We start from the raw sequence: 21535 nt of genomic DNA on the forward strand, positions 1-21535 counted from the left end.
GTTTGCATGATGTCTCAGGAGGGAAAAGGAGTTAAGAAGTGCAATTTTTCAGGGTGTGAGACAGAGATCCTGATGGCCCATGTTGAATGTGCCCGGTGTGGGCATTACTGGTGTCAGAAAAACAAAATAGTGGTAGCAGGGGGCTAATCCTGCCAGTGCAGTTTGAGAAGGGAAGATACGCCAGAGGCATAAGTACATGCGGCTGCATATCTCAGTCAATAGGGAATCCGTCTCTCATGCGGGAGGCCGAAGTTCGGTACCTGGAGTTGTGAATCACTAAATGACAGTAATGATGACGGTAATTTGTTTTAATTTATAAAATAAATATGTACAGATACATCTGAGATTAGCAGCAGTTTATTTAGTGTTAAATTGTATTTCTTTCTAGTTGCTGGGTGTTCCAGCTGGGTGGGTGGTGCAGAGGGACACAATCTCCGCTATTAACCAGATGGACAAGGAGTTGCAGGAAATAAAGACCGTCTTGACAGAAATTGGAACAATTTTTTAAAAAGCATTGCATAAGAACAAATAAATAAAAAGAAATCCACCTCGTGTGTTTCATTAGATTTGCATCTAGGGCCCGACCGATTAATCAACAGGCCGATTAAATCGGATTTATTAGCCCTAAATTATTAGCCCTTTTCAAAATGGCCAATATCGGCCGTTGTTTTGCCGATTATACGCCGATTTAGTCTTACTTCCTCATAAAACAGTAAATGCTGTTAAGTGTCGGAGTCTGCTGAATGATGTCCTTGCGACGTTTGTCCACTAGATGGAGCTCTGACTCCCACAGTCATTCTCGTTTTTTCAACAGAGGTAGCTAGTAGCTAGCCAGTTTATTTTAAAGCAGGGGTCTCCAACTCCAGTCCTCGTGAGCTACTGTCCTGCAGGTTTTAGATATCTCCTACTACAACACACCTCTGCACAAGCCAGTTAATGACCCAGTGATTTGAGTCAGGTGTGTTGCATCAGGATATAATCCAAAACCTGCAGGACAGTAGCTCACAAGGACCAGAGTTGGAGATCCCTGTATTAAAGCAATGGGCTGAGTGGAGCTTACCGACAGGTACGTTTATAAAAATGTTGTACAATTAATGACTCAGCATGTCTCCAGTTTCAGTTTAACTCTGTTTGCCATGTGTAATGACGAGTGACGCATGCTTCATTGTGTCGGTCAGCTTTTTATTTACGCTGCATTGCTAAAGTTGTGCTAAAATAGCTCATGGCGTTCCCCGTTTAAATGTTTTGGCTAACTGCTGAAAGCGGAACTCTTATTTTGAAGTGTGAAGCACCAGATGTAAAATGTTAGGGTATTGCAACGTTGACTTGTTGCCATAATAGCACGTCAAGTACCAGCTGTTGTCAGCAGTTCACACAGGTAAAGTTATTCCTAAAAAACGGCCAGTCATAACATCCGTCTATGTTAGCAATAACATCACTGTTATCCCAACCTAGCATAGCATTAGCTAAGTAGCCAGTAACTGCAGAAATAACATAAGTGTACAAAACATCTGAGAGAACAAAATGTGCGTTCATCACTCCGTCAGCTGCAGGTTGAGGCGCATTTTAGGAGGAGAAACGTGAATGCAGCACCGAAAATTTAACATTATTAATATTAGTTTATCTCCCTTAGTTTTACTTTGTCAGAAAATACTAACGTGACACAGACTGTAACAGCAACTCACTATGTGTTACAATTAGTGCCAGACCATATATATATAAAATACAATTCTATCGAAGATGACATATTTTTGACAGAAAAGCATATCTGGTTTCTATTTTGGTTCATATATGATATATGCCATGATATATTTCATGACAACAAAAATAATGGAGTAAAGAAAATGTAATTTAACATTTAAGGGCACCAGAAGGCTGCATAATGTTTAGCTAACTTCACTCATTTTGGTTATATAAGGCATACACCTTATATATATTTTTCTACCTGTACTTTAGCCTACTTCTAATTTGCATCAACAAGAAGTACAAAACAAGGTATATTTAATTAATTCATCATTCATTTATACAATTCATTTATAGATTGACTTTTTAAGGTTATATATTTTAATTTCCCAGTTATTTAATGCTTTGCTGCATGTTTTTTTAAATTCTTCTGTTGTAAAGTTAAACTTATAAGGAAAAAATATTGTGAAACAGTAAAATATTCTGTAATTCATATTTTGTTGGTGTATGCGTTAATGAACTAGGGCTGCAACTAATGACTATTCTTATGGTCGATTAGTCACCGACTATTAAAACGACTAGTCGACCAATCGGATTATGTATCTCATAATTATTAAATGGATCTTATTTCACTTTCAGTTTTGAAATCTTGCATGAGGTTGTTATGTACGTCTGACTTGTCTCCTCTTTACGTGTTCGAGCATTGCAGACATACTTCCGTGGTACGCAAGGTCCGCTTTACAAATCTGACATGCTTTTAATTTATTTTGTAAGTTTAACGTGAAGTTATTTCAGACTTTTGACGTCCTCTGTCGCTGTTCTATTCCCCTGTCGGCCGCCTTATTTTTCCCCTGGTTGACTTTATTGCGCATGTGCAACTCTCAGCAGAGATTTAAAAAAAAAAGACGATGTCTCACTCTGTGGGTTGTTTTTTTTTTCTTTGCACATGTGCGTTGTGCAACTCTCAGCAGAGATAGGGAAGAAGATGATGTCTCACTCTGTAGGTGTTTTTTTTTGTTTGTTTTTTTTTTTTTTTTTTTGCGACAATAGTCGACTGGTAAATTAGTTGTCAACTATTTTCATTGTCGACTATTGTCAACAACGTCGACTAATCGTTGCAGCCCTATAATGAACCAAAAATTAGGTTAATTTATTTATTATATATATATTTTTTTGTCGACTGATTAATCGGTTTTTTCAGATTTTTTCTGCCAAATATCAGCCTCAAAAAATCCATATCGGTCGGGCCCTAGTTGCATCACTTCTAGACCTCCAGCCTCCAATCTGCATCCCGCTCTGCTGAATGACTTTCACACTGACATCATCTCCCTTTTTCCCGAAAATCCTGTCTTTTTCCCCCGAGCGTGCGCTCTTAGGAGAATTAATATGGAATGTGCATCTTTATTTATTTCTGCAAACACCTTTAATATCTAACGTGGCGTGAAAGGTAGTAGTGGATTGTGCACAAATGTCTCACATTTCACACCATTTCCTCAATTTTATTCTGTACCATTGGTGCCGCAGTTTCCCATTTTCCCACATTTTGTGTGTACGCCTGGGTCAGAATTACCGTGAAGGTAGGAACATTTTCCAGTCAAGTTTGGTTTTTATAAATCCCAAAAGTTGACTACAGTTGGCGTACACCAGTTTTTGTACCTTCGCCAACTTTATAAATAAAGCCCCGGATCTCTTCAGATGGGGAAAAATTGAGAAGTAGGAAAGAAGCAGACTAATAACTTAATAAAAAAATATGTCAGTGTCTATGCCTTCATATAGACAAAGAAGACCATCCAACATGTTTGTACAATAAATGATAGGTGATCGAGAATTTGTGATGAACCTCAAAGTCTCGTTTACATACAATACAGAGCACATATACTCTGAGACGATGCATGCACGTACAGAACATCTCCATAATCTAAATCTAACATAAAGGTGGCAGCAACCAGCCTTTTTTTTAGATTCATTTGAAAGGCAGGATTTTATCCTGAAATAAAAACCTAGCTTCAGTCTCAAACTTTTTACCAGCTGATGAAAGATTATCAATTAAAAAACTAAGATATCTGGAACATGAAGCAAACTCAAAATGTAAACCCTAAAAAGTGACAATGGTATATAAATTAAAATAGATTGCTTTAATAGAAAAAAAAAGGGGGTTTTATCAACACATTTTAAATAAACCTATTTTAGATCTTTAAAGAAGCACTACTGGACTTTGGACGATTTCACACAGTGGCGCCCTCTAATGAATGCTAATTCACCTTCCATCTTACATCTTCTCTGAGCTCTCTCTAGCCAGTAAAAGTCAGTCCAGTGTTGACTTTGTCTTATCTTTTGGGGTCTGCTTGAAAACCAGGGGTCTTGGTTCACATCCTGATGAACGCTGGTGTGGAAGTGATGTACAGCGTGTTGTAGCGCAACATGATTGAAAGCTAGCTGCATCTCCTGTTGCTCATACGGGACAAATTATTGTGAAAACCAATAGGTTTAAACCACAAAGTAAAAAGGGACATCAGGAGACTGCATAAATTTATTTTGCATTCTGGAGACTACCGCCTCTAGCAGCAGCAGTTGTAACTGGGACATTATCCAGGTTGTTTGGTCCACTTGAGTAAACTGCAGTGTGAAAGCAAACCAAACCAATGGAAGAATTCCTTAGAATCCCTCGCCCAATGGCGTTCTCCAAATTATCCTGGTGTGAATGTGCCCTTACATAGTATCACTTTAATAAAAATAGCATAAAACTGATATTTTTGCTTAAAGTTAAACTGTCAGAATCTCAAACCCAACAATGCCTAAGCTACTGATTCTTCATGTGACCACATTTAAGCCCATTCTTCATTTAAGGCATACTAAACTATCAACTAGTTAGGCATTACGTAAATATGTTTACATGATGATGTAGATAAACAACGGAAGAAAAGCCTGAACTAAAGAAAAATAGGTGTTTCAAACACATCCATAACAGTGTCCTCTGTGGAAAGAATAACTCTCTTTTGTTTAGACACTGAGCTTCATAGCTGAAAGATGCCAAAGAAAAGATGAACATGGACCAAAGCAGTAAGAGCCTGATAAACTTGTAACATGGCCATTCATATCCAGTGGTGAGTATATATGTCAGTTAAAGGGAGGGGCTGTTGTTAAACCTGACACGGCTTCTCCAGCTACCTGACAAAGCCTTGATTTGGGGAACAGTAGTTTCTTATGTTTCCTAGAGAAACAGAGCCACCAGGTGGGTGTTAAACTTGCCTGTTGATGTCTCATCAAACATGACACAGCACAGCATGAAGACACATGAAGAACACATAGATAATCTTCACAGACACACTCCTAGTAATGACAAATGCTTTAACCACAACATATGTTTAACTAAATATGCATGAATGGACAAAAAATATACACCACAGATAGAGGTAAAAAAGACTATTTTTTATTTTATTCTAAAAAGACACTGATTTATATTCCAAAATGCTCGCGTCAGATCCCACCTTGTAAAAATGATTCTGTTCTATTACTAATAAATGAACAGACAATAAAACAGAAAAGATTCCCTTCAAATCAGCCTGTGTTATGTGAAATGGAATTTCCAATGAGGTGGAGCTATCTTCAGAGACCTTGACAGTTTTTCCACGAACCTCTATTCAAATTTATGCCACCGCTGATTTATAAAATTTATTAATAGCTTGCTGCTGAAGAAAAAGAAGCTAAAGTGATGAAACAGCCTCACGTCTGTCTTTTTTCTCTGTAGTCCCTCTTTCCCACCACTGGTCCAGCAGGTCCCTCATCTCTCTCTCTTTTATGCTTCCTACCTCTGTTTTTCATACTCGCTCTATCTTGCTCTTCCATGGCGTCTCATAGTGATTTTATAATTGGGCTCTGCTCATTGTTATTCAAAACCCTGTAGAACCAATTAGTGGCAGACCTCCCGACCTTCAGTTGCTATGTAATGGTGGTAACTAAAGACTCTAAGCGAGGCAGCTGAGAGCAAAGGTCTGAATTTTTTTTAGCTTCTGATTAATAATTCTGTTCAACCCTATCACATGCAGACATTAAACTGAATTGCTAGTTTGAAGCTTGTTCTTTTTTTTTCTTTTTCTTTTTTTTTAGGGCTCTCTCTTTTTACTGCCTTTTATTAATCTTTAAAGGTGGCCTGGATACTCCCTCCCTGCTCTCTTGTCAGATAAATGTTGTGATAAAAGGATAATGAGGCTTTGCAGGGAACCTGGTGCACCCAGGGAGGAGTGAAAAGTGACCTTGATCTACAAATGGTTAGTCAGAAACTCTAGATTTTCTCTACAGAGAGAAACTCAAAAGACACAAGTAGATTTTTTTTTTTTTTTTTATCATTGCTGGCATTGTTAAGAGACCCCAACTTGTCTTTTATCCCAGATCTTGACTTTTATTAAAATCAAAGAGATGTTACAACTGTGGACAGCTAACCTTTTACTTGTATTGTCAGCATACTGGCATGATTCATGGTTGCAGCATGCTGACAGAAACCATGAAACAGAATGTGTCTACTCAAGTTTCAACTCAAAATACCTCAATTTTTTTTATTTGCTTGTGGCTATAATTCCTCTGGTCTTAGCCCCCTCCATGTCTGTAACTTTAAATCCAAGTGAGCATGTTTGTGTTATGTCCAGAGCTTAATCCATTGTTATTAAATGTAAAATACTGAGCAAAGGCAGAAAAAGAAAGCAGGGTTATGAGAAAGCCAGTGTGGGACAACAGAAAAGTTCAACTTCACCTGACGTTGTCCTTTGACATCCAAAAGGAAATGTCTGTATCAACCTAACCTTAACAAAGACAGCCTGCCACAGCCTATACATGTCTGTCTGGTCATGCTCCCAACAAACAGAAGATGAACTTTCTGTGACCTTGGCAACACTGAGTCACAGTCGGGAGGAGAAAAGAAGCCTTTGTTCACCTACAACAGTAAATACTGACAAATGTCATCAGACAGTCCACAGTCACAACAGATAACTCAGAGATAGCATTAAGCATAGTCAGACGTCATTCAGTAACACTTAGGCAGTACCTGACAGCACTCAGCATCAAAAGGAAACATTGAAGAAGCAGAAAGAAAGCCTGAGGAAATCCCTATAAATATATCAACAGAAAGACAGACTAACAGAGATGTAATGTTGAGTTACAGATGGACATGCAGATAGATATTAGCTGACAGATAAGAAGGTTTTATACAGAAAGGTTTACACAAGACAAGATCTTTCATTTTACTGTTTCTCCACATTGAAAAGACTGTTTAGATACCCATGAGATCAAGCTATACTTGAAATTTTGAAATACAACCTTAATCAGAAAAAGCTGGGAAGGTATAGGTATAAAAAAGAAAGACAGGAGTGATTTTTAATTAACTGCACATAGTTTAAACTGGGTTCCAGACTAGTGCCCCCCCTTGACCAAAGTGAATGAAGAATTGAATTTTAACTGCGCATGTACAGTCAATAGGTGTAATTGAAACCCAAGCAAGATATACTAAATAAATGCTTTGCCACTGGCATAATATGCAGTGACTGACATTGAAAAGCAGGGGCAGCCATTTCAAAAAGCTCACTTTAATAAGAATTCATAGGGTAGGTTGGAATGTGAATATGTGTATGAGCTTCAGATCAGTGTGTGGGTGCAAATTTGGATGATTGAGACTGTGCAGAGTGTGACAGACGAGCAGATGCAGAAAAAAATAGACAGCAAAAAAAGACTTTTTATTTTTTGTAATTCATGGTCTGCCAGGCAAAAAAATACAAAGAAAAAATAGAAAAAGCCTGTTTATTTTGTAGTACTCTTGTGTGCAGATATCATGGTCTTTTATGAGAAAAACTAATAATATAGATGAGAAAATAGCCCTCTAGTTAATGCCATTATCTTTACTAATGATAAACTTTGAGACCTCTCAGAAAGTGATGTAGAATCCTTTTAGCTCAGGTTGCTAGGGGCCATTTGCTGTGCAATATACTAATCCATTAAGGCTCCACTGTTCTCCTTAATCAGCACTGGCTCCCTCTTGTGTGTAATAAATGCTGGATTATACAAGTCTGAAACTCCCTCTTTCCAAATTGGCAGTTAGCAAAGCCAAGTAAACTACTTGATTAAATGCATGACATGCATGCATGCATGAACATAAACATAAACAAATATGCTCCCACATATGTGCCCACTTCCCCAGCATGATTTCACGATCAGAACTAATGAGTGCCAGATCAACACTAAAGGCAAAAGCACATGACAGATACAAACACACTAGGACCTCCTAGAACTCCAGGATAAAATATGTGGAGGTAAATCACTCATTACATTAAGTTAACAAGTCAATGTAGAAACCAAAGTTAATGCCATTTCATCCACATGTCACATCCATTCCTAAAGCTGAGTTATATTTTTTTTCATGGAAAAAAACCCTATCACCTGTGGGCCAGCTTATATTGTCATATCATCTGTCACAGAGGTGTGGCAGACATCAACAAATGCCTTCTCTTAAACTACAAAAAAGCAGATGGGTTCCTCACATGGCAGCCCTTTCTGGCTGTCTTGTAATATGAAATCTGTTTTGCTTTTTCTTTTTAAATCTGAATGTTCGTGTAGATAGGGGAGGATGGATGAGCAATTTGTTGGCTGGAGAGGAAATGAAGCTTCCTGCTTTTTATTGGGTTTCTGGTGGGATCACATGACTCCGCAGGAGAAGTGTGGCTTATGGCCAGAAAAAGTAAATAGTGCTGATTTCTTCAGATAACTCTAAGACATACATGTTTACAACATGTTATCACAAGGGTTCACTGTTTTCTAATTAATTAGCTGTAATAATATAGCACCTATATAAAATTAGTTAGGCTTTATAAATATTTACAGTGTATAATGTACCTATTCTCACGATCCCATACCAAAGGCAACAGAGCTGCAATGCAATGTGCTCACCTGACATCAGAAGCAACCTGTCGACCTGATGACTGGTGAATGATTGCTCTCCAACAAAGCCATGATAAAATAAAATAAATAAATAATAATAAATTAAATATGCTGGCTGGCATTTTTTATTATTAATTTTCTATTCCTATTTTATTTTATTCAGGGTTGTCACCAGTCTATCCCGGGGCTAAGACAGACAAATAAGACAACAACTCACTCACTTCTGGGCTCAATGTAGAATCACTAGTTAACCCAACACACATGTTTTTGGATGGTGGAAGAAAGCTATAGTACCAGGAGAGTACATGGGCAGAACATGCAAACTGACAGAGCTGAAACCCTAACCTGGAATCTTCTTGTGTGCAATAGTCCAAACCAATACACCAATATACATCCAACATTTTTCATTATTAATTAACAAAGTCATTAATGAGTTGATGTGGGCAGTCATACACTGAGCAACACACTTCATCCTGCACACTGTGATGCCAAAAATCCCCAAGCAGCATTCTGGTATTTCTGCAGAACAAAAGCGTTCCTGAAAACCTTCAGCTACAAAAAAAAAAAAAAAAAAAGGGAGAGAAATGCTGTCAGTAAGGGTAGCATTACCATGACCTTTAGTTAGAAAATGTCATCATCTTGGTGTGGTGTGAAGACATCAATAAACCATGGCTTGTGAAGGGAAATGGAACTGTTGCAATACAGACTTAGTTAAGTGGCCTTGTAATGCACTGAAATGACACACAGCTAGGAAGTGAAGAAAACAACAGCAAAAAAAAAAAAAAAGATTAAGACAGATGGTGAGATTCCAAAGAGAAACCTCTAGAAGGAACTGAAACTTAAGCCACATGTGAGAAAGACAAATTATAGAGTACAGAAAGTGGAGGAGGGTTGCAACAGCTCTTAACAAGCCTGATGAGAAGCAAAAGCCAGGGGAGACATGAAGAAAAACTAGAAAGGGGAAGTAGAGATAAGAAAAAGAATGTGTGAAATGTGAGATGTAGTGGTCTTAATGCTGGGTATTGATAGAAGCATCATGCGGTTGTGGTGAGGGCACATGGGCCTTGTCCAGCCAACTGGAAGCAGGTTGTGAAAGACAAATATGCTGACCCAAAACCATGATGTTCCGCAAAAGTCAAAAGCGGTTTCTCACTGCACAACAAAAAAGAGAAAAAGTTAAAATGACTAACTCAGGCATGTCATGTTCCTCTTTTTTTGTTCTTAACATGTTGTAGTTGGTGCCTCTGTATTTTTTTTTTCTTTTCTCTTTCAAAGTGTTCAATATACTCACAAATATTACAAGCAAAAACAGATCAATTTAAAATTTAATGTAAATAAAAAAAAAATAAATTCTGCATAAAGTAGGTTCTTGTTTAACTATAGTTACAGTTAGAAATATAGTTACAAATCAGTACAATGTTGACTTGATAGATATGAAAATGCATTGCCCTTGGAGAATTCCTCCAAATCTTTTAAACTACTCAACAGATGGTGATCCACAAAATAGTTTTTCTAACATGAGAAAACAATGTAAACAGTGAAATTATCCAACACCACAACATTATGACTCTTCAGGAGTATTCATTCCTCCAAACAATACCAAACTTAATGACTTAAGTGTCATGTTTTTTCATCAATCCCATTTTCAACACTACCGCCTGCCTCCTAAGGAGTGTAGAGTGCAATCCCTCCTTCGAACTGGGTCTGAAACAAGATTCATAACCACTTCTGCAGTCCACCATAAATCCTTAATGACAAACTCTATAAACTTCTCCAGGCTTGAATATTTATAGATGCCTGTGGTTCCCCAGAGTGCTGTTTCCTGTCTGGGCTCAACGCAGAACAGAAACTTCTGTGGAGCAGCTTTGGCTGTTACAGCCCTCATGGTGAAAGGAGCTTGTGAATACACACGCGGTGGTCTGAAAGGCTTGGGTCATAAACAAAATGGTCCACCGCGGTTAAAGAGGAGTAACGTATCAAGACTTCATACAAATCTGTAACATGAGCATAAACCTAGCCTAGCGGGGCTCAGATCATTTAAGTTTAGTGATTTCTGATCAAACTGAACAAAAATAAAACTATAAAACACAGTCAACTTCACATGTGTGCAGTTTACATTATACCATTTGCTAAATTTTTAAGCACAACCATGGCAGCAAACCGAATAGTCACCCACCTGTACTGAAATTCAGACATCTTTTATAATAATTTCTTCTTAACAAACAAGACCAGAAGGAGCATACTTTAAGAAGAGTCCAATTTCATTTAGCATGAGAGGAACTCCAGACTTCTTAACCTTACATCTAGATTTAAATTGAATATATCTAATCTTGAAAGTTTCCAATGAAGCCACATTGAAACATCATGTTTATACCCCTGAAGCCCATGTATCATTAGTACAAAGATTTGTAATAAGCTGATTAGAAAATATTTTGTTGTGTACTATTTTAACCTTCTGCAATCTGCTCAAATGCAATAAAGTACTTCAAGATGGTACTTTCCCTTATAATTTAAAGGAAGAGCTGGGGGAAAAAAACAACTGTCTCATGTTGTATCCTGTTATTCCAGTTACTTTGTAGACCCAGTAGTCTCTCTAATTTATTTCTGAGTCACAACACAACAAAGCACCAGGTCCAGTTTAGCCAGGAGGTTCCCCAGGCTTTGACTAGAAAGAGATTTCACAACAGAAACAAAAAGAGAAGTTTGACTACTGCAAGATAACATGTCATACAGCTGCAGACAACATGGACAAGTTACTGTCTTTCTCTTATTTTTATGGTAATATGTGTTAATATTCTGGAGTTATGTGATACCATGTACCCAGAAGCATTAACAATATAAATAAAATAATTTACAAAGTGCCATTAGGCAAAAACTCTCAGTGATGAAAATCCCAACAGAACTTAAAACTAAGACAGATCAATCTGACATGGTGCCATGAAACAGAGGTTTCTCGGTTGAAAAACTTGGTGTAATCAGAAGGACAAATGATTAGCCAATCGGCACTATGGTACTATTATTAAGCTGTTACCAAGTGTTGTCAAGCTGTGTGCCATGACAGGTATTTCAGTTTGATGGCACTTTGGTTTTTTTGTTGATTTTTACTTTTTTTTTTTCCCCCCCCCAGCACCTTCAAAACATGACTGCTGACCTAGAAACATGCTCAGCTGTTTTTGTTCTGTTCTATTCTTTAACACCAAAGAAAATACAAAACAAATTTTATGTAGCTTTAAAACAACCATGAAAATTCAATCAGAAAATTATCCACAGCAGAAATAATTCAAAATCAATGCAATGACATGACAGCATAGAAAAAAAAGGAGACAAACCTGGACCAAATTACCTAAAGTTGTTCATTTTCCTACCCCCTGTAGAAAATGCGCGGTACATTACATTACTTCATCAGTACTTTGTAGCTTTGCCACATTTTTATTTATGTGGTAGGGTTTAAAAATTGAAGGAAAACAGACATAAAACTGTCATTACTAGATTATCATAACACTGAATACTGACTACAGATGTGTCCTTGTCAGCTGTTGTTCTCCTTGTTCATTCTGCCACTAAGTGAACAGACTGCATTCGAGTAGTCTGTCATAACGTTTGTTTGGTCAAGTTTGTTGCCTCCATATCTGGCACATGGCCTTAATATGGTCAAAACAATAATGAACTCATACAAGGTTGTCCCTCTTTGTGCTTGAAGCAGAGAGGAGCAGCATGGGGGCAGGAAGTCTCACACTTAAAAGGTTTGCTCAAAATGTTATTAAAAAATAAAAAATGTTAAGGGTCTGAAAAAAGTTTAAAAATGACTTAATATATTTGGTGATGGCAATCCAATGAGCGTCTCTGCTGTTTAATACTGTGTACTGCAATGTGTGTATAAAGAAGGAAGGGGCAGATGTAATGTCTGAGAGTAACATAAAGCAGCAAGGGGCTGAATCAAAGTGCAGCTCAGCAGTAATAATTTTACTATCTGAATAGTCCATCCATCCATTTTCTTCCGCTTATCCGGAATAGTAAAAACTAAAAATCTATGAGTAGGTTGCTAAATACATTTAGGCACCCGTAAATACACCTGTGCTGCCTGCCGACATGTTAAAATAAGGTGGGAAACCTTGAGGTGTAATCTTCTTTTTATGATTCACTACTTCTTTACAGCACTATGACACCTGTTCTTGCAATAGAGTTCTGAGGGGCCTCAGAGGCCTTCGGTGCTTCTAATAATTTTCAGTGCAGGAAACTGAAACTTCACACTTCATGAAACTTTTGACACAAGGCAGAAAGTAGGCTGAATTTTATTGTGCTACGTCATGTTGTTGCAGGGGTGTTAAAAGTAACCCCGGCTATTAGCACATTTTGGCCAAAACATTTAGTTATTGTTTTTAACTAAAATTAATTGTTTCTGACACATGAAAATTCCTAATGACTTTTAATATCGTATGTATTTACTACGTTTCTAAACTATGGAGGTCACCATAATTTTACTTGCACAATGCATTCTGGGAGATTACGTATAAGGGTTGTGATCTAAACTAGAATACATGGAGGCGAAGGCAAATGCTACTTTTTTGTGGAAAGCTTTTCTTCTTAAACTGTGGATCCACATAAACAATGCTGCAGCGGGCTGCTTTTGGTTTCAGTGTCCAGAAACAAAACAAGAAAACAAAACAAAAAAAAAAAAATCAACGAGACTTAGCTGTTTTCTGACCAATAACAAGAGGAAAGCTAAATGTGATAAAGTCTGGGACAGAGCACAACTTCCCAAAGACCTACATTTATTTATTTCCTCCTTTGAGTCACTTTATTGACCACAGATGGTATTGGAGCTAACAGGGCTGGTGGTTAAAAATGAAGACTGAAGCCAACAACAGCACAACAACAACACGCCGGACGGCAGTTCAGGCTGGCGGCGAAAAACACAGAGAGAAACACAAGAGACACCGGATGTCCTGCTGGCAGTCTCTGAACCATCAAACATACCCTGAACCTTCTGACCAACCCTGGAGGAACCTAATAAACACAACTTCATTTTGTACTGCAATCTGGAATTTCCAGTTTGTCTTCAGCTACAACCGATGCTGCAACTCAAACAGATGACAGCCCATCAGATACAGCGGTATAGCAGAAGGAGATGTCTGTTACCCGATAACTATGGATAATATTTCTAACTATGAGTCATATTTACGCAGTTAAGCAGCAAGAAAAATAAGAAGAAAAGTGTTAGTCTTGTTTCTGAGAAAAACTGCTTTTTTCAGTTTTTATGTGCCATTATGTCAGTGATTCTCAAACTTTGTTCACTGTGCCACCCTATATATATAAATAACTTACTATAACTATATACCAAATAACTATGTAAATTATTATAATGATGACGTGAGGGAGATGGAATAAGAAACACATTTACTATTAAATCAAGAGCAAGATATCTGCCCTCTTTCACCCCAGTTACCTGCTTCTCCATATCTCTCTCTTTTTCTTTTATCCCTTCAATGCGTTCAGTAAAAGCTGATCACTGTGCTGCAGTTCTTCTTCTTTATATTTCTGAGCGGTTGGCAAAAACAAATTGGTGCATTACTGCCACCAAGTGGTCCGGAGCGTGGACCAGAATGTTTCCGAGAGCCCAAGCTGTCAAAACACTAGTTTGTCTACTAGTGTTGACATGATTACAATACCAATCAACCAGATGTTAACAATACTTTGCATTCCCTCACAATATAAAGCTAGTTCCCCTCTTTTATGTAACAGAGTGTTGAGTGACTACCCTAAACTTACTTCTCCTTCTTTGTCAAACTCCCGTTTAAAAATCTTGTGGGAAGCAGGAAAGAGTTCACCAACAGGCTGTGTGTCAGTGGGCAATTATGAGGACCTGCTTCACTAAGCGTGTGGTTTCCACTGACAAATCCATCCACAGCCTGCAGAGAACTGCTATTTTTGAATCCCAGCCCGCTGTGGCATTAACCTTGTAACACTAACATCAAAGTTCACAGAGTGTGAAAGGTTTGATTGTCCATTACAAGCTCCTGTGACAGTATCCCCCAGGTTTTGAGTGACAGAACTGACAAGCACAGACTGAAATAATTTCAACAAGGAGTGGTGTAATGTTATTGCAGATTTTAGAAAAAACATCTCAGGGAAATATTTATAGTACATTTCTGTCAGTCAACTCAAGTGGAAAAAATGATCATGCAAATGCAGAATATGTTGGACTGATGCTAGCTTGCACAAACAAAAGGCATGCTCAGCACAGCAGAGATGGAGAGTGACAATCACCACTTTAACCCAAGAGGTATATAGAGCTCAATACCAACCATCATGTGGGCTCTAATGTCTGTGGTACTCTGTGACATAAAACCGTTAGCTCTTTCACATCTTGGTAGTGCTGCTGGTCCAATTATCCTGCTATCAGTCATCTGAGTCCACTCCACTCCAGTCTACTTCATTTTGGCAACTTACTGCTCAACACTTTTCAGACAGCAGGTTCACCATTTCTTTTACAATTGTGACATTTTCCAGCATGAAAGCCGTCAACAGAGTTTATTACAGTCACTCTAATTATACTTTGGACCAAACGTCCCTCAGCGTGCTTTAGAAGCAGCCCAGAAACTGCTCAGAATTTCACTTTAAATATGCAGCTAATGTAAGTTTCGCCAGAACTTTAACTTTAACCAGCAAAAAGCAGATGAATCAAACAGGAAATTAAAACACAGTAACAGGCAGGCAGAGTGACTCACCCTAAAAGTGAACATTCTGTATATTAGAGCAATAAGTCAGGCCACAAATTATGTGTCATGGCTACTGGATAAGCAAAAGTGTAGTAAAGGGTATGTGTGGTTATACTGAGTGTACCAGATCAAGTTAATCACATTTAGCAGTGTGTGGCAAGTAAATCTGTTTTAACAGGAAGGCAAAGACATTATCCGTCCCTCTCTGCCTCTTACTGATTAGTTGGGATGCACAATAACCATTTTTCTATAACCGATAACTTTCAGCTACTAAAGGCCGATAGTGATAACTGATAACCAATAACACACTTAAGATCATGACATCAATACAAACAAAACCTAAGACTTTTCACTGTTTATATTAAGAGACATTTATTTTTTTCCAGTGCAAAACTTTTAGTATACCTCTAAAGCATTTTCTAAAGATATCAAACAGAACTATTTCATATCACAAATGCACATCATTTTAAATAAGGTGCTTTGCTTACTGATGCAAAAATCAAGTCCATATATCCATGGTGAAGCTTATGTCTTTCATGTTGTTATCAATCAAAGTGTGAATACATTTGGCGATCGCATCATACTTGGATGGAAGGCACACATCAGCAAAGTAGGGGCGGCTCAGCATCGTAAATCATGGCTCCAAATGATGAATCAGACAACAAAAGCCTCTGTCCTCAACGAGGGTGAAGGGCTGGTCGTCAAGCGGCATCATTTCCATGATTGAATCTTCAATAGCCTTAGCCTGTGGGTCATGTCTGGCAAATTTCTTGGATGTCTCAATCGCCTCATGGATGTCTGTCAGTCCCGGTGGCTTCTTTGTGGTTGGCTTTAAGTTTTTTGCGTTTAGCAGCCCAGGCGCCTCATACGCTTTCAAAACTCCATCGAAAAGATGATTATGTTTCAGGTGACTGATCAGGTTTGTAGTATTGAAGCTCGTGCTACTTTTTCCCTCCTCAGGGTTATTACAAATAACCAGCGAACTGTCTTCTTTGGAAACTTTGAAGAATTCCCACAGTACTGACGCCCTGTTCTCTGTTGTCAAACGTAAGCACACTGTGCTGCATGCTGGTGGTTCTGCATTCAAGGGGTGATGGAACTTCCCAAATCCCACGTTTGCTGCTTCCAGCCTTTTCAAGTTTACGCTTCTATTGTTTATGTCTAACATGTCGAAAAATACTAGATGTCGGTTCAAGTCAGTAACTCAGTCAGTTTTCTGGTTAGATAAATTTTAAACTACCAAAACTATGGCCGAGTTTTAACGAGCTGTCTTCCAACAAAAGGAGTTATTCTTATATTTTTCCTGTCAGAAAGACTGAACGCAGCATTCATTGCAGACCATTCAGGTCTCCTAGGATAAGTAGAGCACTGCCATGCTGACAAAAACATATATGTTATCGGGACAAGTCATTATGAAATCGGACTTATCGGAATGACTTAATAATTTCCTGTTACTGACCCGATAATTATCAGGCCAATTGTTATCGTGCACCCCTACTGATTAGTAATAGTTCTTCAGTGCATAGTTGGCTCGTCTGACGCCCTGATTTTATGCTGATCCTTACTTCCTGATATCGAGCACCGGAAGAAAGGTAGCAATGTGCAAATACTACTGGCTATTTTGGATTAACTTAATATTTGCATGTCATTCTTCATAACACAAAGTATTTATCGTTTTCTGGGCAAGTCACTTGGTATAGAAATTCAGTTTTTCAGTAAGCTGACATTGCTGATGGAAGCTGTTACTTTAAATATAACGTCTTTAACAGCTGTAAACACCCAAGGTGCTTTCTAGATGGTTCTGTCAGATCAAGTTCTTCTTCTCCTAGTTTTCTGTTTTTATTCTTGTGTGTGTACAGGACAAGTCAAAAGTTTGACCTACCTACCTACTCATTCAAATATATTGGGTAAGTGTGTCCAAACATTTAACAGAGACAGTATGTACATCTATTTACACATTAAATATTGTTCATGTACAGCTGCAGTACTTTGTGTGCTGTGGTGAAAGTAAACGTATGTTGCGGGAAAAAAATCATCACAAGAAATCAATAAAGATGTATAAGTGGCTGAATACAGATGTAAAACTATCTGACAAAGCGTGTCAGTATACAGTAACGATCACAACTGACATTCATAGTACAAGTACAGATCCTGGCACATCTGAAAGTATCTTTATCTAGAGGACATTTTATAAACCTCATAGCCAGCAAGGACAAATGGAGATAAAGTATATTTATCACTTACCTGGCAGCAGAGCCAACATGGGTCATCACGGTGGCTAAATGCCCCATCATTTAGCAACGCAGGGTGTTGGGTTTCTATATATTGGCTTCGTTAGCTCTTGTTCACTTCAGCTTCTTTTTAAGTTGTCACTGTTTATAAATTAAGTCAAACTATTTACTGGCGAGCTTAATTCTGGGAGGTGCAAAACTGTGTATACATGCCAGCTAACACCGAGGCCACTAGCTAACATCGTTAAGAAAAGGTTAGTCGCTTTTGACCAAGCAGGTGCGTCTCTCTTTTCTTTACATGTTTCTTCGAGTATTAACTATTTCTTTGTGATATTAAGTTGTAGTTTAACACTTTCTTTTAACAATAAGTGGCGAACTCACTGCATTCCCTTCGGCTGTCATGAATAACTTGAAGTTTTTTTATTTGCTTTTTTTCCGTTAGTGCTAATGCAGTACCACTTTTAACCACAAGAATTAACAAAAAGCAACGTTTAGAATCCCAGGGGGCGCTGTTTCACCCGTTTATGTTGTGACAAAGTCATTACATACAGTGTTATATGAGGTAAAAAAAAATCATCGTTAAGTGGAATAAAATATTTAATCTATTCATAAAAAACGAAAAAGGTGAACAGTTGTGTTGTATTCTGGGACAGTAGCTCCATCATTTAATGAATACTCTACCATTAGGTTTGTTTGCAACCATCGTTACCTGGTTAAACTTTGGCTAAAAATAACAAAAGAAGAAGAAAAGGGAAGAGATGGAGAAAAAAAATGAAAGGAGAAATAAAATGATATCTTATCAGGACTATCTGAGTCACACCACTGAATACTAGATCTGCTAATAAACAGGCTGGTGTTTGCTGAAATCTGCTCCCCCGTGCTGAGCTTCTGTTTTGTTTTTTGTGTTTGTTTGTTTGTTGTTGTTTTATTATTATTATTATTTGAAATCATTTTAATACTTTTTATTACAGTATTAATATTCACCAATAGAATTATTTTATGGAGTCTTCGTGTTTGAGACTTAATATTTAATCTATGAAGTAAATTTAACTGATTAAAGATTTAATTTCCTTCCTTTTTAACACACTTACGGGTTATGAACCCATATGGGTTGTATGAACATTCAAAAATGTTTTTTATTTATGTGTAACTTTCATGTGAAGTTCTTTATGCTGCTTTCTTGACCAGGATTATCTGGACGGAGAGATTTTGCATCTGAACAGGAATTCCCCAGGTAAATAAGGGACAAATAAAAACAATAACAAATAAAATAAAATAAAAATATATAAACTTTTGCTGCTCATTATTAAACCTGCTGCTTATTGCATCAGTAAACAAACACCCAGGGAAGGAGCTCATTTGAAATACAATTCAGCCAACTACTCAGAACAAAACAACTATTTTCAGAACAAAGTGCAAAAAAGATCAAACATTGCAGAAGTTTGTTAGCATCCAGGGCAATCCTGCTAATAACTAGTGAATAAATGATTGCTTTTACTGAACTGCTGCCTGGTTATGAAGAAGAATGCAAAATAACTTTAGTGGTGTCTGCAAAAGGTTGGGAGCAGAGTGCTGTTTAAAATCTAAAAGAGAATGAAAACTCATTTGTTAGAGCGCAGACATAATTTCAAGCGTCTCATAACTTGCTATTGTGAAAGGCAGACTGCGAGTTATTAACATATTTAAACTCTAGTGCTAAGAAGACATTCTCTAACCACCTAATTTCTGGATGAAATACATGTATGAAGGCTGTAATCCACAGGGTACCATGGTGACAATATTTCACAGACATTTGAGCACATTTTGTGAGACAGAAACCTGAGGCATTTTGAAATAATTTCATGAACATAATTTCCTCATTTACCAAGATTAATACAAAACTGTGTTGATAATTAATTTAAATGACATTATGCATTGTCGTTTGATTCTAAATAACCACAAGATAATCATTTTGACTTCTCATTAAGCCGAGGTACATTATTGGAAAACAGTGCTGATTTATTTTTCTACAAAATTGAACTGTTGTATGATAAGAGGTTGCTGTGTTTATATCTGTTCTCTATACAAAGATGGACTGTAGCATCTCTGGTCTTGCCAGGTCGACTCAGTTTTATGTTTAAGATGGTTCCTCCTGTTTAAAAGTGATAAAATTGTTGTTTCCAAAATAAGTAACTAAAAACACTTCTATACTCAACTATTGCATGAGTAATTTTATTTTAATTAGCTTAGAGAAAGCCAGCGATGTCTATGAAGTAAATAAATCAGGGTTTCATGCATGCATGTTTTATGAACAGTATAATTGTCATAGATGGAACCTCATGCTCTGTTTTCTAATTAAAAATAGTTGTGTTTTACTGAACATAAGGTTTAATTTCTATAAATTTCTCAATGAATAAAATTGAGTTTTTGTTTGTTTGTTTGTTTGTTTGTTTGTTTTTTTGCTTCAGTTAGCTTTACATTAAACTTGATATAACTTACCTGCAACCATACTGGTCTGTGAGAACAAACTGAAAACATCACATTCATCATATCGCATATGAGTTTGTTTACAGAGTATTTCTCTTTTTTTACTCCTTATCAATCAGTTAGACACCATCATTATCACTTATTTAATGCAGTTTCCGCCAAACTAAAACATTTGAAATCCATTAATAAGCTTGTCTTTCATTCTGTTTTGGGGTCAAGGATCCTTCAATCCCATCAAAGTGATAAGAACTTCATCTGAAGAACAGGTACATCACTGTGGTCATCACATTTCTGAAGGATTCTTGTGTCATGTTGCCGTTTTAAAGGATTCTTATTGATATCTGTACCAGAGGATTGTGAGATGGCAAAATCGGCTCCTGGTAAGGTAGTTCATTTTGGATTTAGAAGTGTTTTTTGGATCATTATTCTGTTGGAGAAGTCATTGTCTTCAGTATCTTTACAGATGGTGAGTTTGCTTCCAGAAGTGGCTGCTATATGATTCAGTGCTTTAGTAGAGAAATGCTTATTGTAGTGCAATGTAAGCCCCAAAAAATATTTATCCATCTCTGTGTTTAGGAGTGGGTGAGGTATTCTTTTCTTTAAATCACTCCCTGTAACCGAAGAGTTATAAGGCCCGTGCAGCCCACGGTTGATTCAAGTCTTGGCTGGGGGGAAGTTCAAACAGTGGTCTTTCTGTGTGGAGTTTGCAGGTTCTCCCTGTGTATCCGTAGCCTCTCCAGGTACTCTGGCTTCCTCCCACTGTCCAAAACGTATGCATGTTAGGTTAATTGGTCTCACTAAAATCTCCCTGGGAGTGAGTGTGAGTGGTTGTTTATCTCTCTATGTGGGCTTTGCGAGTGACTGGCGACCTGTCCGGGGTGTACCCTGCCTCTCGCCTGCTAGTTGCTGGGATGCTGATGGATGGATGGATGGATGGATGCATGGATGCATGGATGCATGGATGCATGGATGCATGGCATCTAACGGCCATGTGATCTGGATTCACTGAAAGTTAGTTATTAATCTTTTAACGCTGATTTCTTCCTGCTGACTCGTCCATGAAGGTGCTAGTCTCTGCCCAGCAGCAAAATGCACCATTGCTCCATAGGCTGCTAAATCCTTTTAAAGGTGTGCTGCAGTTAAACAAAGGTTTGATTTGCCTTTTGTAGCATTGCTGAAAGTAGTTATGTTTACATGGAGCACTTTTGATCCAATCGATCATCCAGTCAGGTTAAAAATGCATCATGTAAACACCTCAGCTTATCCAATCGCTCTCAATAGAAATAGATTTTTCATCTAATCCAGAGGGTTGGTTGAAATCTTTCTACGATCAAATCAAAAGGAAAAATTAACCATGTATACACTCATTATGAATTCTACTGTGGTGCATATGTTCCTTCTGTGCATGCATGAATCATGTGGGGATTAGATGATGTGATGAGTTTCAGAAAAGACCAGACTTGAAAAATGGTGGCAGCAAAACAGACTGTGGCTTGTTGGAAACTCTGAAAGAGT

At 37.7% G+C, this 21535-nt stretch overlaps 1 protein-coding gene across 1 annotated transcript in view; it reads right to left on the reverse strand.

The window, feature by feature from the left end:
• LOC121655598 (transducin-like enhancer protein 3-B) overlaps positions 1–17924 on the reverse strand; it is a 160870-nt gene extending 142946 nt beyond the window's left edge. The window contains exon 1 of the mRNA XM_042010479.1: positions 17568–17924. The gene's annotated coding sequence lies outside the window, so the exon portion shown is untranslated. The remainder of the gene's footprint in view (positions 1–17567) is intronic.
• Between the last annotated feature and the right edge of the window lie 3611 nt (positions 17925–21535).

The sequence above is a fragment of the Melanotaenia boesemani genome, chromosome 1 (genome assembly GCF_017639745.1).
Source record: "Melanotaenia boesemani isolate fMelBoe1 chromosome 1, fMelBoe1.pri, whole genome shotgun sequence".
Lineage (NCBI taxonomy): Eukaryota > Metazoa > Chordata > Actinopteri > Atheriniformes > Melanotaeniidae > Melanotaenia > Melanotaenia boesemani.